Source organism: Neodiprion virginianus, chromosome 1, assembly GCF_021901495.1.
Source record: "Neodiprion virginianus isolate iyNeoVirg1 chromosome 1, iyNeoVirg1.1, whole genome shotgun sequence".
Lineage (NCBI taxonomy): Eukaryota > Metazoa > Arthropoda > Insecta > Hymenoptera > Diprionidae > Neodiprion > Neodiprion virginianus.
In genome coordinates, this window is record NC_060877.1 from 23,892,557 (window position 1) to 23,907,726 (window position 15,170).

The 15,170-nt window shown below is 43.2% G+C and overlaps 1 protein-coding gene across 6 annotated transcripts in view; it reads left to right on the forward strand.

Moving 5' to 3' along the window:
* The window catches only part of LOC124301536 (carbohydrate-responsive element-binding protein), a 98,080-nt gene that overhangs the window by 928 nt on the left and 81,982 nt on the right, over positions 1-15,170 (forward strand). For 3 of the 6 annotated variants that reach the window (XR_006907508.1, XR_006907509.1, XM_046756715.1), the window contains exons 3-5: positions 43-221; positions 373-536; positions 615-808. The gene's annotated coding sequence lies outside the window, so the exon portion shown is untranslated. Of the gene's footprint in view, positions 1-42; positions 222-372; positions 537-614; positions 809-4,462; positions 5,661-10,903; positions 11,638-15,170 lie in introns of those variants that run through there. The other 3 variants (XR_006907510.1, XR_006907507.1, XM_046756724.1) reach the window with 3 other exon arrangements.

Below are 15,170 nucleotides of genomic sequence, written 5' to 3' on the forward strand. Positions count from 1 at the left end.
TATACCTATAGATATGTAATACCGTTTCGAAAACGTTCGTAGACGCGATTGCCAGCGAGGTGGTGTGGATTGATTCAAAAGTTGGCAAGAGGAGGAGGAGGAGGAGGCAAGATTATTTCTTGCGCCCCCGAAGGCCATCCCAGTGGCCTCGACGCCCCGCCGCCGGGTCCGTAGCCATTTTTCCCAGCGGAACGGCGCCGCCGTCGTTCTCATCGCGTGCTGTATGTACGAAAAAATTGAACGCCCGATAATAAAACTATATCTAGTCGCTAGGAACGTTAGGCAGAGATTTGTTCCGAGTGGTGTTAGGTATAACCGTAGAATCTTAGGAATCCATGGATTGCAGCATTGAATTCAGTTGCTATGTCGAAGGTAGCCGGCGACCATGAATCCCGAGGAGCCAGCTTGTTGTTATTTTGCCGCGCAGGACCGCCCGCTCAGCCGCCATACAACCAGGAGATCAGGAAGCCGAGGAGCTGCTGCGAGACGCCGGAGACCCCGACGAGGCTTATACCGTCCTGATCGGTTGTGATTAAGTAAGGTTTAATCAGCTTTACAAGCTAAACTTCTTTTGTCAACATGCACGTGCATGATAATCCCAGCTATCTTTCTAGGGTGCTCGTCCCGACGGCTGATTGGCCTCGCTAAGATGCGCGCCTTGCCTAAATTATCGCCCGCCAGCCGACCCGGAATTCCTGCCCTCCTGTCCTCCCGATCGGCACAGGACGCGGAGGCCACGAATCTAGGAGGTTATCGCATCCCGCCTCATGGAATCCTGATTGCGAGATTTACAACGTGTTAGACGCAGGTTAGTCTTCGCGGTAGGAAAAAACGACCCTTTGAGAACTCGGTTGACTCGCATCGACCCAATCTCTGTTTTTGGAACCACTGATATGACATGTTCGTTCGGCGTTGACAAATTCCCTTCTTATCAAACCGCCGAGCGAGAGAGGCGCGAAAGACTGTGTTTGATGAGACGGATTTTAGATAGTCGGCTTCGTGATGTAATAAGTCTTCGTTTATGGTCCGACTACAGCTACGTCGTCACGTATAAACGCGGAACTATTACGTGTTCTGCTCTTTGAGAATTCCAGTTTTTTCATCATCCCAGCAATGCAAGTGTCCTGCTCTAATATTCCAAACCGAGACACAGTGCGAGGAATTTTTCCTGCATTACTCGGATCGTTGTCTTATCAGTTAACGCTGTTGGTAATTAGTGCGATACTAAGACCGACGTATACAGTCTGCAGAGTCTCTTAATTGCCGAGAATGCGGCCGACAGAACGTGCTGAATTTTTCAGTGTTTACGAATGAAGGAAGAACTTCTAGGAAATATTTAATTTTGTTGTTTACGATTCGTGTTGTGGTTAGAACGATGCCCAATCACAGTTCGGTGGAATTATTTTCGAGAGATAAAGTCCCCGGATGTGTGTAACTGTACACGTGTCCGTTCCTGGTGCGGTTTAAAATTCAAGCGAACTGTTAGCCGGAAAATGGAGACAAACGAGAGGAAGAGATCATCACACTCGGAAGAAGTATGGCATGATTAACGCGGGTTATCCCAAACAGATTCGAAAAACGGAACCACAGTAAGCTAAGTAGCGTGTAAAAACGTTGACGTGATGATGAAATGCCTAGCAGGCGCGAAGTCATTGCTGTAGTCGGTATTGGGCGTTTCCTTTCTTTTTTATATTTCTTAAAACGCAGACTGAGCGATAATTATTCCACGTCCGTGGTTTAAAATTCGTTAGGCGTTACGAGAGAGGGTAATTTACGAAGATGACTAATTAATGAGAAACAAAGAAACGACACCTGTCACCGGAAAACAGTACCGGAACGTCCGGGACCGAATGGCGAACAAAGTGGGACGATTAATTGACGGATCGTGCAGTTTGCCCGCAAGCTCTGAGAAGAGAAACTCGGATATATGCCTGAGTGCGATACACGCGAGATACAACATCACCGTTTTCATTACAAAATTATAAATCAGACATTCTCAAGGGATTTGCAATACAGTAGAAAAAAAATTCTTTGGTACGGCCTCCAGAGCAACAAAGATAGTCGGCTCGCCCATTAAGGGCCTTCGTAATAACGTAGAGTTGGAGTGCAGCGTAGCTGCACGCATGCCAGATTTTTAAGAGGCTAGGATGATGGCGAAGGCAGAGAGACGCGGAGGTGGTCAAGCCCGAGGGCTACGAAATACCTCGACCCCACCCCCGCGACTCATGGGAACCCCCTCGGGCCCACGAAGCGAACGGGCTGGTCTTCGTCCTCTTCGACGGTCCCGCAACCACGTGGTGCGGCAGGTGGCTGCGGCTGCGGTGAGGACGTCGGCGGGTAATTTGACAGGAATGTGGGAAGAAAAGGCTGCCGAGACCGCGTCGTGATTTTTCTGGTAGAAAATTGGGCGTAGATCGAAATTCTGAATTGTCAAAGTTCAGACTGACCGTTACATCGAATTTCGAAATTCCAAATGGTCAAAACCCTAATTGGTAAAAATTCTAACCGTGCCGACCTTCACATATGACGTGAAGCGCTTACCGCGTATACGTGTAAAAGGTTGCTGACGTTCGGAGTTACATTCGGAACGTTGAGCTTTCAGAGTTTTGACCATTCGAGAATTTGACTTCGGAATTTAGATCACTCGGGGTTTTGATCATTTGAATTTTTGACCGTTCAGAGTTTTGACCGTTCGAATACGCATCGGTTTTATAACGTGTCTAATCGGATCTTCGAAACTTCTGAATCTAACATTTCGGAATTGATATTCAGTATTGAACGGTTACATAACCAGTCTGAATTTTAATAAATTTGGAATTCTTACTCGGAAACGCGAGTTTCAGTTCGATTCATTTATGAGAGAATCGTGGACGTCGTTGACACGAAATTTGCGTTAGGCCATGGAACCTCCAGCTGCGAATTAGCATATGACAGAAGATATGCCTGAGCAGTCCGAAGTGCGCTTTCGCACGGTCTGTGGATCCCGACTCGATCTCAGAAAGTTAGTCGGGGTTCCATGAATCGTCTGTGAAGCCCAACTTCGTTCCTCATTCGCTGCTAATTGGAGAGAGGCTAACCGAATTGGGTACCTTATACCTCTTGAAGCATCCTGAGCTTATACCGACTGCTGCGCTAAGAGGTGCAAGAAGGTGGAATAAATCCTTCAAACGAATTTATGTGACTGTAAATTATTCCTCGCCAAATTGAAGGGACGGGAAGTCAACATTGCAAGAATCGACAATCAATCGGCGGTGTATTCCAGGAAAGAGGCTTCGGGCGGGGTAATTCAACCTCAATTGTTAAAATTCATATGTATTACGCAGTACGTGGTCCGCATTCGAATTTTGATCGAGGACCACGTTGACGTACGTCATGATGTTCGGGGTGCGTTGACCGGAACATTGGTGCGATTAAGAACGTGATCGATGGAGATCAGTCTGGCAATTAGTTCGAAATAGAAACGACGGAATGTCGTGCGATACATTCTGTTTTCGAATAGGAGATAGAGCACGATTGTTCATGCACTATTGATCACTCCCGATTTGGCTTGTCGCACCTACTCAAACAATGCTATGATTATATATCCACTAGTGTGTTAATTTACTTTCGGGTAGTGACTTCTTGTAAACGTTTCTTTAATCTACTCCTACGCGTAGCTACCGTCATACTGAAATATTGATTTGTCAGAATAGTCCAAAGTAGCACGTTTCGTGTAAATCCGTTGCTTTGTTATTCTCTATTAGAGAACTAGATCGTTAGGTTGTTAATTACTTATTTTGACAAGCCGAGTCATTGGGCGGAGACGATATTTTCTTCGAAAAAACGAACTCGAAAGGTTTAACATGTATCAAGTGTTGAGAAATCCTATTTTACTATAGCTTTAATCATTCCTTGTGGGATGATAATTACGAGACATAGCGGTATGACTTCACCTGACAATGAAGTTCACAGCACTTCGTTACCCTGTCTTTCTATATACTTTAAATTACACGTAGGTAAAATAATTTCCCGTATGAATCTGCAAACTACTGGTCACGCACAGTTTCACTTCTAAGACAACTAATCAATTGCGCTCCTCCTACGATTAGTCTATTCCCGGCAACACAGCCGGTTCCCATCATCACAATTCCCACTGCAACAACGCTCAAGTATCCTCGAGAGATTTGAGCCGTACATGTTGATTAACAATAAAATAACATGACAGAAATCACCTCGCCTTACTTGCGGGTTGTTTCACGCGACCGTGTGCATGGGCGCAGTAGTAGATTGGAAGCACTACGCGTGTCTATGGTCATTATCGAGGTCATTATATCGAAGTAAAACCTCCGACAAGGCCTCTGCCGCGGTATAAAAAGCTTTGTTTTCCGCTAAAATCTTCCCTGCGTCCCGCATACAAGTTACCGCGTAAATTACAAATTGCATATTGCGTACGAGGTATAATTTTTCTTCAAATCTTGTGTAGTCTGGACTCCGAACACATACACGCGCAGTGTCCGAGTACCAGTCAGCCAGCCAGTCACGATGGCTGGTTCGAGGGCGACGCAGAGGCGGACCAAGTCGCCAGCACGTAGTGCAGGTATGCGGGTGAGAAACACCCGAGGCTACCCCGAGTCCGCCCACGTTTAAGCCGCGCTCCGTCGCAACCCGGCACTTCCAACCAGGTAACGTCCAGGTTGATCCTCGTCCGCATAGCTCCACCTGCCCCGCTGAACTTTCGACGCACGCGATCTTCTCCGCTCGAGTCGACGAAGCCGCCCCCGCGGGCACACGCCGGCGTCACGCAAGCCTCGCTCCTCGTCGTATTTCCCCCGGGCACGCAGTCACCGCACGAGAAGAGTCGAATAGCTACATTACGGACGGTCTGGCTCCTTTGAATTTTCAACCATTCTTGATAATTGACCCTTTATAGAACGAATTAGGAACAAGTTGTATGGTGATTTTCAATCTCCTTGCCCGTTTCTTATCCTTGTGGTAAGCAGTAGCAGCAGCAGCAGCAGCAGCAGCAACTGGCAAAGACAGAATTATCATCGTAAAATCGCACAGCGGCTCACGCATGCCGTACGGGAGAGTGTAATGATTATTATTCATGCTACATTATAGAGAGACAGTGATTGAAGATATTTCGAAATTCGTTTACCATAAAATATGCGGTTAAATTTGTTTGCCTACAGTGTTGGAGATGTAAACACGGCATTCCACCGCATGACTGAGAATAAAACTAGTGGTTCTGAAATAAAACCACCGAAAATGTGCACAAGAAAATATTTGCTTACCGAACGGGTAGTGTGGATACTAGAAATAGAAAAGTCCTAGTATCAACAGCTCTGGTAGTAGACGCTCAATTCACAGATTTGAGTGTCACAATAAAACCATTGTTGTCAATCTCCATCTCGCCCAGTGTCATTCTAATACCCGCGACCATGGAATGCCAAAGAGTAACAAAAAGGTGTTGGGGAAGTTCCGGTTGAACGTAGTACAGGATGTCTTTTTCGAATCTCCAGACTTCGTATTGACCCTCTGGTCTACACCTGGGTCATTAATGATCCGACGACACTTTAAAAGTTACGATCCTGCAAAGGAAATATTTCGCGCCTTGCTGTCTTCTTTAAATAAATATTTGCTGAACGTAAATATAGCATTTGTGTTTCCATATTCTTACTCAGGACATTCTGATTATTCCATTTCACTAATAATATTATAACACCAAATACTCGGAATCAGTTTTACAAGGAATAGAACTTTCGGATCATAAATGACCGATGGTATACTTTAACAGTGAGGATGGAAAACGGCGACGACCAGAGGGTTAATATCCATTTCCTCATGGATTGGGAAAGAAATCTGTAACCATAACCGCCTATCAGGAGTATAAAATTATAAGGTCAGACTTTGGAAGTGAGGCTAACGAATTTACATTCCGGCCTCAAGGATACAGGTTATTCCTTGCATCGGATGTGTAGCAGCATGCAAGCGCTCGGTAGCAGGTAGCACCGGTAGCTGCGCCATAAGTATCGCTAGTCGGTAAGCGACTGCTCGGTTCACAAGCTCAAAGGCGGTAACCGGTAGTATAAATGCATAACAGAATGCAGCGGTACCGTCGCTCGCTGGTAAAATGAAAGGTGGTTCAGTATGCTCTGGAATACATATAAACCAGGAAGGGATTGAGGGGAACGGTTGAACTCTGCGTCACATGCACCCAGCTGGTTATGGAACTCGAGCTGCATGCCGATCGGATCGGCGGTAGATCGCTGCAGAGGTGGCCCATTATCGAAGCGTGCGAGTCTGCAGGATCGAAGCGGCCGCATGCGGTTGGTTGGGCCTTATGCGGTCCCACGCTCTCGAGGCATTAGAGGATCATCTTTGATCTCCGCCCACCAGGGTCTTACTGCTCCTGGATAGAAATTTTACTTCAGTCACCGACTGACAGTGAGCCTGAGGCATTTGCCGATCTGCGATCGGAGGTCAGTACCACAAAAACTATTAGCCATATAATTTTTCGATTAAACATTATATGCTTAATGGTGAAATGGCGAATATTTCCATGGATTTTTATCGATCTTTTGATCGTTTGTCTGAATACAAATAGGACGCTGAAAGTTGTCAGGGTGTAACAGGCATGCATATATGACTATCGTATGTAGCCGGTTCTTTTAGAATCAAATGAATTTTGATCATTTACTGAAAGATTTCTCTTCAAAGACGATATTTCACTTGCTTGCGTGTTGTTTTTGCAAAAGTACTGAAACATGTGGGTACAAAAAAAGAAAAAAAAACTTGCTTTTCAATCGACATGTAGAATCCATCAAACCGACGGCACAGACCATTTGTTCTATCCACATTTTATTCAGGCGTTCACGGTAGAAGATTTATAGCTGGAGGTGATAAAGGCGTATTGAGATGGCAAAAAAGGAGCCGATTAACAAAGGTGAAAATTATGCAAAAGGGAGTGGGGCAATTTGCCTCGACAACGACATTCGAGGACCTGTATTTCGGCCGGGATACCGGGTCTTCACGTGCCGTAATATCACAGATAGCAATCTAATCCAAGGCATCTGCAACGTTATTACGTATTAATGGTACACTTATATCGGTACCCGGACGTAAAATGCAAAGACGTACGCGGATCGTCGTCGGATGATACTTTCGAGTAAAAGTCACGTTCCGTTTCGCGTCTCGTGCTCTTCTCTTTCTCTCTGCGAAGTAAGAGAGTCCATCCTCGACGGTTATATTCACTGGGCTTGCGATATGATTGTTATTAATTAGACAGTTGGCGAAGCCGCGCGCCAGGTGGAGGTCCTCACCTGCGGCCCACACACCATTTCACCGAACCTGACTTCTTCGGTTCCAACCGGGTATAATAACGTGGCTACTTTGCACCGCACGTCCTCCCCCCCTTCACTTGTGCTTGCGCGCGTACCGAATACGGGTCGCCCACATCATCGGTGGCATCTGACCCACATCCGGTACGCGTTTACTATGACCAATAATAGATTGGTAAAAAAGAAAATTCTTCAACCGTGCGCGTGACGTGTATGAATTTACGAGCGCAATCGCAAAGGGTGATAAGAGCAATTTACATTTATCTGGTACGTTCTGAAACACTTGTGCTCGTCATCAGCTTCGGGATTAGGGCAGCATAGATCAAGTTAACCCCTTCGAGGCTCGAGTGTCTTCACCTTGTTTTTATCGGCCTTGGAATCTGGCTACCGCCCTTCAAAACAAAACGATCAAGGCCCGTTAGTGGGTCTCAAGTGAGAAATCCTCGAGACGTAATAGATTGACGTACGAAGGGTTCTCCGTCCGCGTGTCTGTAATAAGCGGTGTTCAAACAAACTTGGTCATTTGTAACTCAATTAGTCATATTTACGTCAAATAGACACGGCGATTCAGTCTGTGTTAATAAGGCATACGCGCGGGCATATTTACGCGATAGGAAAATATCGTTAGAAGTTTCGATGGACAGATGTTTACGATATTCTTCATTTTCATTCGCCTTCGCCCTTTTTGCCTTTTTGTCTTACTAAAGTTTCCCGCGTCCTCCAACCGACTTCGGGTATCTTATATATTGCCGCACCACGCACCACGGTTACTAAAATTTATTAGTTTTAAACGGCGACGTAGCTTGTCTTCGTGCCCCACTAAAATTGCCTAATAAAGATTAACGATAAGTGATAACGAGGAGTCTGTTGCCCTTAGCATGCTGCACGCACCGAGGATTCCGTCAAACGTTACGCCTGCACAGCCGGAACGTTTTTTCACGTCGGAGGTGTTTATTTTCGGGAAGAACTGCAGCGGAGTTTCCCTCTCCTTTTTTTACCCCCTTTTTTCCAGGCTGTGCCTACATTACCTTGGATCCTCGAACTTCTGTAGCGATTTCCGGTCTCCTCGAATCAACCGAGTTTGTGCCGCTGGAACGCGCACTCGGTGCACCTTGAAAGCGGCTCGAGTCAGCCGAGTAAGCGATACCTGGGCATCGGAAATGAAAAGTAACACCTGTACCTGCCGACTCTGGAACCGTGTCGGTAACGCACAATGATATTCTTCACTGCCTGCGTTTTATATGCATATCGTAACACACGCGCCTGTTCATGCATCGGAGATATACTATACCTACACCTGCTGGAAATAATCTTTGAGCAGCATGTAAATTATTGGTTTGAAATTGACATGTTGTTCAAGTTGATTTTCACGCTGATCATCGAAAACGTACAATTTTTTAAACGAGTTCAATTGTGAATTGATAACAGGTCATTTTCAAGGAGGGTGGTTATCATATCACGTTCGATTTTTAAGTCAACTTTGAATCTGGCTGCTATTTATACGGAAAGATTCGCAAATTATCACAAATGATGTACTGCTGAAAGACGCAATTTTATCTTTATTTTTAAGCTTTGAAATCTGAGAAACGGTTCATAATCGTTCAAGGTATTACATCTTTAGCAGGTAATAGAGTTCTCGATAAGTCCGCACTTTTCACGTCATAAAGTTTTTGTCCGTAAACTGTGATAAAAAATTTTTAAAATGGAAAATAAATGATCCGGTAAACCAAGGTTTGACGTACTCGTAGTTGTTATTTAAACCAAAGATTCCAATATTCTCGCGGTGCTTTTTCTTTTCAAAACGTTTTTCGTGATTTTATCGAATTTCAATACGTCTTTAATTTGTAAATCAGCAAAATGGTTTTGAAGTTATCGTATGAAATGTTCTGACAATCGTCGTTTCGAATAAAACTGATTCAAAGAATAATAGCATATACCGTTTGTCGAATTTCAAAGCTTGTAATAAACTTAAAACTGGTATCTTTCATCCATATAATCGTTGATTCTTTGCGAATCTTCTCATGTCAATCGCATTCAAAAATTAAGTGAGAAATGTGTAATTTTTGAACCCGAGTTACATAGTTAAAAATCACCAGATGAAGTTGCCGAGCGTTTGACGCTCTAGTGATGCGAGAAGTCGGGAACAAAGAACCTCATCTCGAGAATCATTTGCTCAGTTTTACTCCAGTTTTCATCTACACCGTCTGCGTTTATCCGAGATGAGTTGTAACGTTGCATCAGAAATATTTATGTAAGTTTGTCAGCCAATTTTCAAGTCATCAAGTATGGCTATGACAACAATGAAGAATGAAAATAATTAACGACTGTACAGTAACGACAACTGTAATAAATTTCTTTCGGTGTGTGTGATAGGAACATTGTAATATACAATACGAGGCGTCGGCGATGCATCATAGAATGAGGCAGGTACATCTGTACATGCATGATCAATCGATCTAGACATGCGCCTACACACCTAGGCATAAGAGTATGAGGTACCCTGCACGTTGAAACGTAATGAGGTAGACGGGCGATATGGCGTCGCTAACACCTAATAATAGCTACAAATAACCGATGATTAAACGTACAGGTGTTTATTTCGGAAGGCCATTGATCAAGTCAGACTGCATCAGCCCCGGAACGGCCTAATTTTCCTGCCTTTTTACTCGTGCTTATCGTTACCGAGTAAGTATAGGTATGTAGTAAGTACCCGTCGCCATGGTGTTACCGGAGAAAGTACCGTAGAAGTGCCTCGTTAAGTACCCACTTCGATTTGTTCGATTTCAGATCGAAGTTTGCAGTGGTGCAAATATCAGATCCACGCGATGCGCGTCGTTCGCATGCATTAACGTTAACTTGTCGCTAATTTTCTGGTTCTAGAGATCGGTATCAATTTTTTTATGGCGTTCCGTGTTCTGACAATTAGCTGCTCTCGTTTCGAGCCAGTTCAAGAACCGGCTGCAGATGAGTATTTGTACCAGCTTGCGAGCAATTGCATTATTCTACTCACGTCGAGATATCGCGTCCGCAGTTTCACTCGTTGGCTTATATCCGTGTGTACGAAGGTTGGTACACCGACACCCAAATATGTAAATACAACGGAACGGCAAGACGTTAAGCTGCCAAGTTCAAAGTCCAGCTCGCTAAATCCAGAATCAAAATATCTACGACGCGTCAGTCTTAACGAGACCATTGTGAATAACACATCGTGTAATTTTCGCGAGTGTATAAAATTAGTCGTCAAGTATGATTTATATATTTTTAGTGAGTTAAGTGGTAACCAGATATTGTGAAGTGCCTGCGATATGCGACAAATCATTACAATCATCGGAATAATTTTATCCGAAAACGTAATGAATCCGAGACAAACGCTGCGGAGTGAGAATGAAAAACAGAAATCGACAAAAATTTGTAACAAATTTAACTATAAAATCCTACCAAAATTAAGTTGACAAAGCCTTTAGTGCACGAATTTCAATACTCGTGGAATTGATTTGACGCCTGTGACGTCTGATGTCTTCCATTTTCCGTGCATGTAATTAGAGTTATACAGTTAGGTAGACGCATACGTGCATTGTATACCGTCGTGCGAGGGGAGCGGGTCACCCTTCGAGTAAAATATAATACTTGTACCCTAATTTCCTGCACGCTGTTAGGTATATCAGATATAGTTTTAACGCGAGACACGCGGTGCGCACGCTGCTCGCGTGCTTACCCAGCTTCCGGTTCCGGCGCGTGCTGCGACCGGGACTTTCCGTCGCTCCAATTCCCTCGGCCGACTCCTTCGAGTTCATTCAGGCCTCTTCCGAGTCGCACCTGACGCGTTTCTCGCCCGCCCCTTCGACGTAGATCTCGAGATAGAGATGTTAATTATTGCGAATTGAGACGGCGCCCCTAGGCTAAACTTATTGACGAATTAATGAGCTGTACTTCACGGCTGCAGTCGAGTAATAATTATTCACCACACTCAAACGTGCGATTTCACCTTGCAAGCCTGCGTGTCCTGCAGCACCGTCGTATATGCATATGCGTTTCTTCTTTTTATTTTCCTTCGTTTTCAGTGTACGTATATTACGGATCCCGATGCTTTCCATAAATTAAAATTAAACGAGCCCCGTTATATCGTCGCGTATTTTTGGTATAATCGTACATCTATGTACGTAAAAATTAAAATAGTCTTTTACATTTTGTTCTCAACTTAACACCGTGCAAGTTTTGTAACACATTCGTGTTGTTACCGATGGTTTTGTGATCTGTACCCGAAGGCGTGAACGATTCAGCTGCCTGCAGTCGCAACGATGTCTTTCGTCCGATGATGGTGAGTGCAATTATTACGCCATGTATCATGTACTTATAGCAACTTCTCAGAGTATCGCTGAGAGCAATATATCATTTTCGCTATTACGGGCTCCAATTATTCTTATATTGTTGCCTGTATGATAAAAAACATGTTTCCAACCGCGATATAAGTTACAAACCACTGAACCGATTTATCCAACGTTAAAAACAAGGTTTATTCCATTTATAACATTTTAGTGAAACTGCATGTATCGAGTAAACGGGTAAACTTTTGTCTCGTTGAAGTTACCGACTACTATATGCATTATTTACGAGGTTGGAAAATTCGGACGTACCTACGTAATTGCATCACCGACGAACTAAGGGTAGAATATAATTTGAACAAAAAGCAACATTGAGCTTATTTTATGCTGTGTTAGATGAGCGATCGGCCGTTTCCTATAAACCCTGTGCATTTTGAGTCCGTTTTCATAATTTGACCGTTATAGAAGGGAAGTCGTCTAATCGTCTAATCGTCGAGATAATTGCGGAATATCGTTCGTTAATTGCATCAAGCATCGTGAACATTCTTGAAGGATATTCCACATGGTCGAAATTCACTCGTCGAGTTAGTTAGCCGAGACATATTGGAGGCATGTTTGTAAAACGTGACAGATGTTACGGATGGACTCCTTGGCGTCTCGGGAAAAGAGAAGAATATAATATGTATAGAGAAAAAAACGTAGCGTCCGACGTGACGGACAACACGTGTTACTTGAGGAAACGAAATTTCGGAAAAACGTAATGCCCGAAAGTTTTGAGTGCGCAACATGCAGGCCATACAAGAACGCTTTGCCCGGTGAAAACCCAAAGGCTGCTGCATATTGCTATAGCTTCAGGAACAGCCAAGTGACAATACAAAGCCCAATAAACGAACCACATGGCCACCGTATGGAGTTTACCACTGGTGTGTATAAACATCTAGACCAAGAAACGCAGGCACACATACATATTTAATAACCTTTGGTGCATCACTCTGCTGACATCTGGTACCCTACGAACCGAATTTAGACGTCGAGGCTTCTCGGCCGAGTGAACGAATGCGCACTTTTCTACTCTTTCTTCCGCTTCTCGTGTTTAGCATCTGAATACCCACGGACAGAAAGAAAGAGAGAAGTAGAGAGACACTTGTTCAATGTGGATGAAGTTTAAGCGGTTCGTGGAACGAATTTTTCTATTTATTTGAAATTTTTTTTTTGTATCTTGATGGATGTTGACGGAATATTGATTCGTCAGAAATTGGAAGTATAATTTTTCACCGTGAAAAATCGCCGAACAATTGTGAAAAGTACTAATAATGCACAAGCGATTCGACTGTTCGGAATTGGATGATCAGTTTTGGATTCCTGTTCGTAATACGCGATGTGGGAATTAAAATCGGATGTTTAAAACAATGGAAAGCGACAAAACCGAGTCAAGGGATAAGGTGTCCTAAATTTAATCATCAGTTTTGGGTTTTCTCATAATTTTTAATAGTGCGAATTGGCATCCGTGTTGGACGAACTTTTCGGCCGGTTGGCTTGAACATCGGAAACAAATAATTCAGGTGTAAAATCGTTAATTTTACATCTCGCTAAGGACAGTTGGCGTTAATCACAATCGTAAATTTTGTCGCGATCAGTAATTTTGTAGTTATTATACCAACGGTTGAAATCAATTTCATCATTTCTTCCACTAGTCAGTTTTTTGTTGGTGAAAAAGAACATTCAATTGGGCTGATCATCGGAGATCTGATGGCCCAAAGGCAGCTAGTTTTATTCCTAAATATTATAGCGATTAAATTATTATATAATAGAAGGAATTTAGTTTTTTGATCAATGATAAAACAGCAATTTACGTTCCATGTAATTTGCATTTGGTCGCAAAATTCTAACGATACATGAACGAAAAATGCAGCTACTGATAATGAAATAGTAAATGCATGTTGTACGGAATTTAACTAGCATTCACAAAAAGCGAGAATTTTGCAGTGGAATACTTGTAAAATAAAAGTGTTAAAGGAATGCAGATATTCTCGATAGAACGAATCTATAAATATTTTGATAGAGAATTGCTGAGAATGTTGAAACAATACTACGAAAATTATGCCATATTACGAGAGTGTTACAGAATCAAAAATTTCGAAGAAACGACTTAAGTCAGAAAAAAATGTGTCGAATTATGACAGCTATTCAGAGAAAAATTGACTGATTATGAGCGGAAAAAGGGATAGTCACATTTTATGATTAGTCTAGCTATTTATACGGTAGACTGCACTAAAATTATGGTACCTCAGGCAACGTCGGAGTTTCACCCTTTAATTCACGCTAGGACACGCTCAGCGTCCCACCATTTTTTATTTAAGGCTTTTTATTTATCCAACTAATTTTTTTGTAACAATTGCCCAGTTTTTTAGTTCCACATGGTCTTTGAAATATTTTTAAGTGTAAAGATGAAAAAAAGATTATTTATTTATTTATTGCAAAAATAGGATGTGCAAACAAATGGTAAAAATTCGTACGTTTCCATGAAAAAAAGCATTTTCTACTAATCTAACATTATAATCCGAATGCCAATTCTTACACAAACATAATATACACGAAAAATTTTCATACTGTTTTTGTTTTTTTGCCATATTGGAGCCACCATTATGAATTTTCGGATTTCGAGTTCGGATTCGTAATCGGCGACCTCAAGAGCCCACGTATGCAAAATTTCAAGCGAATCGTATTTGACAAAAAATGTACGCATGTACATGCAGCGATTCAGACGAAAACTGAGACAAAAATCTAAGTTGCAAACTTGAATTTTTCTAGCATCTAAGAAAAGGAAAGAACTGCAGCGGAACAGTCGCTCAGGATGCACCGCAACCCCAGCTGGTCTTAGACCACGCAACCGTCTGCACCGTTATATGTATATACATCTCATATGTATATTCCGGGTGTAAATGTTTGTATATACATGAATTCATGGGATGGGATGGCGCGCATTAGTTATACGCACCTGACCCCGTTAACTCGTGTTGCCGGTTTGTGAGCGGAATATTCCCGATAGGAGCCTAAACTAAATAGCTCGCGGATATCACCTGCGCCGGACGCAGCGCCGCGGGAACGTAATTGTTTCTCGAAGGAAATCTTTGATTTATTCCTTTCTCGAATAACCAAGACTGCATGCATGCAGCCGGTGGCGGGAACTGCGCTTGTTAGAACGGGACAGGCCGGCGCGATTAAGTCGCCTTTATCGTCGACATCAAGGTGTGTGCACGCTGCGTGGTTACAAGATCACCTAATGAGCCCCCACTAAACTATAGAAAGTTATCTCTCTGGTGCAATTTGGCTTCATTGTAGAGCACTGTCGCCGATCACGGACAGATGTTCCGTCACTCTTCGTTCGTAGATACGCTTGGGTACAATTAATCTGAGACGGTTAGTTTTTTACACTTGACAGTTATGTTGGCAACACTGAGAGACCTACAGCGCCATAGTCGGCCGAGCGCGAAACAAACTCAATCTCAATAAACGTAACATAACCCAT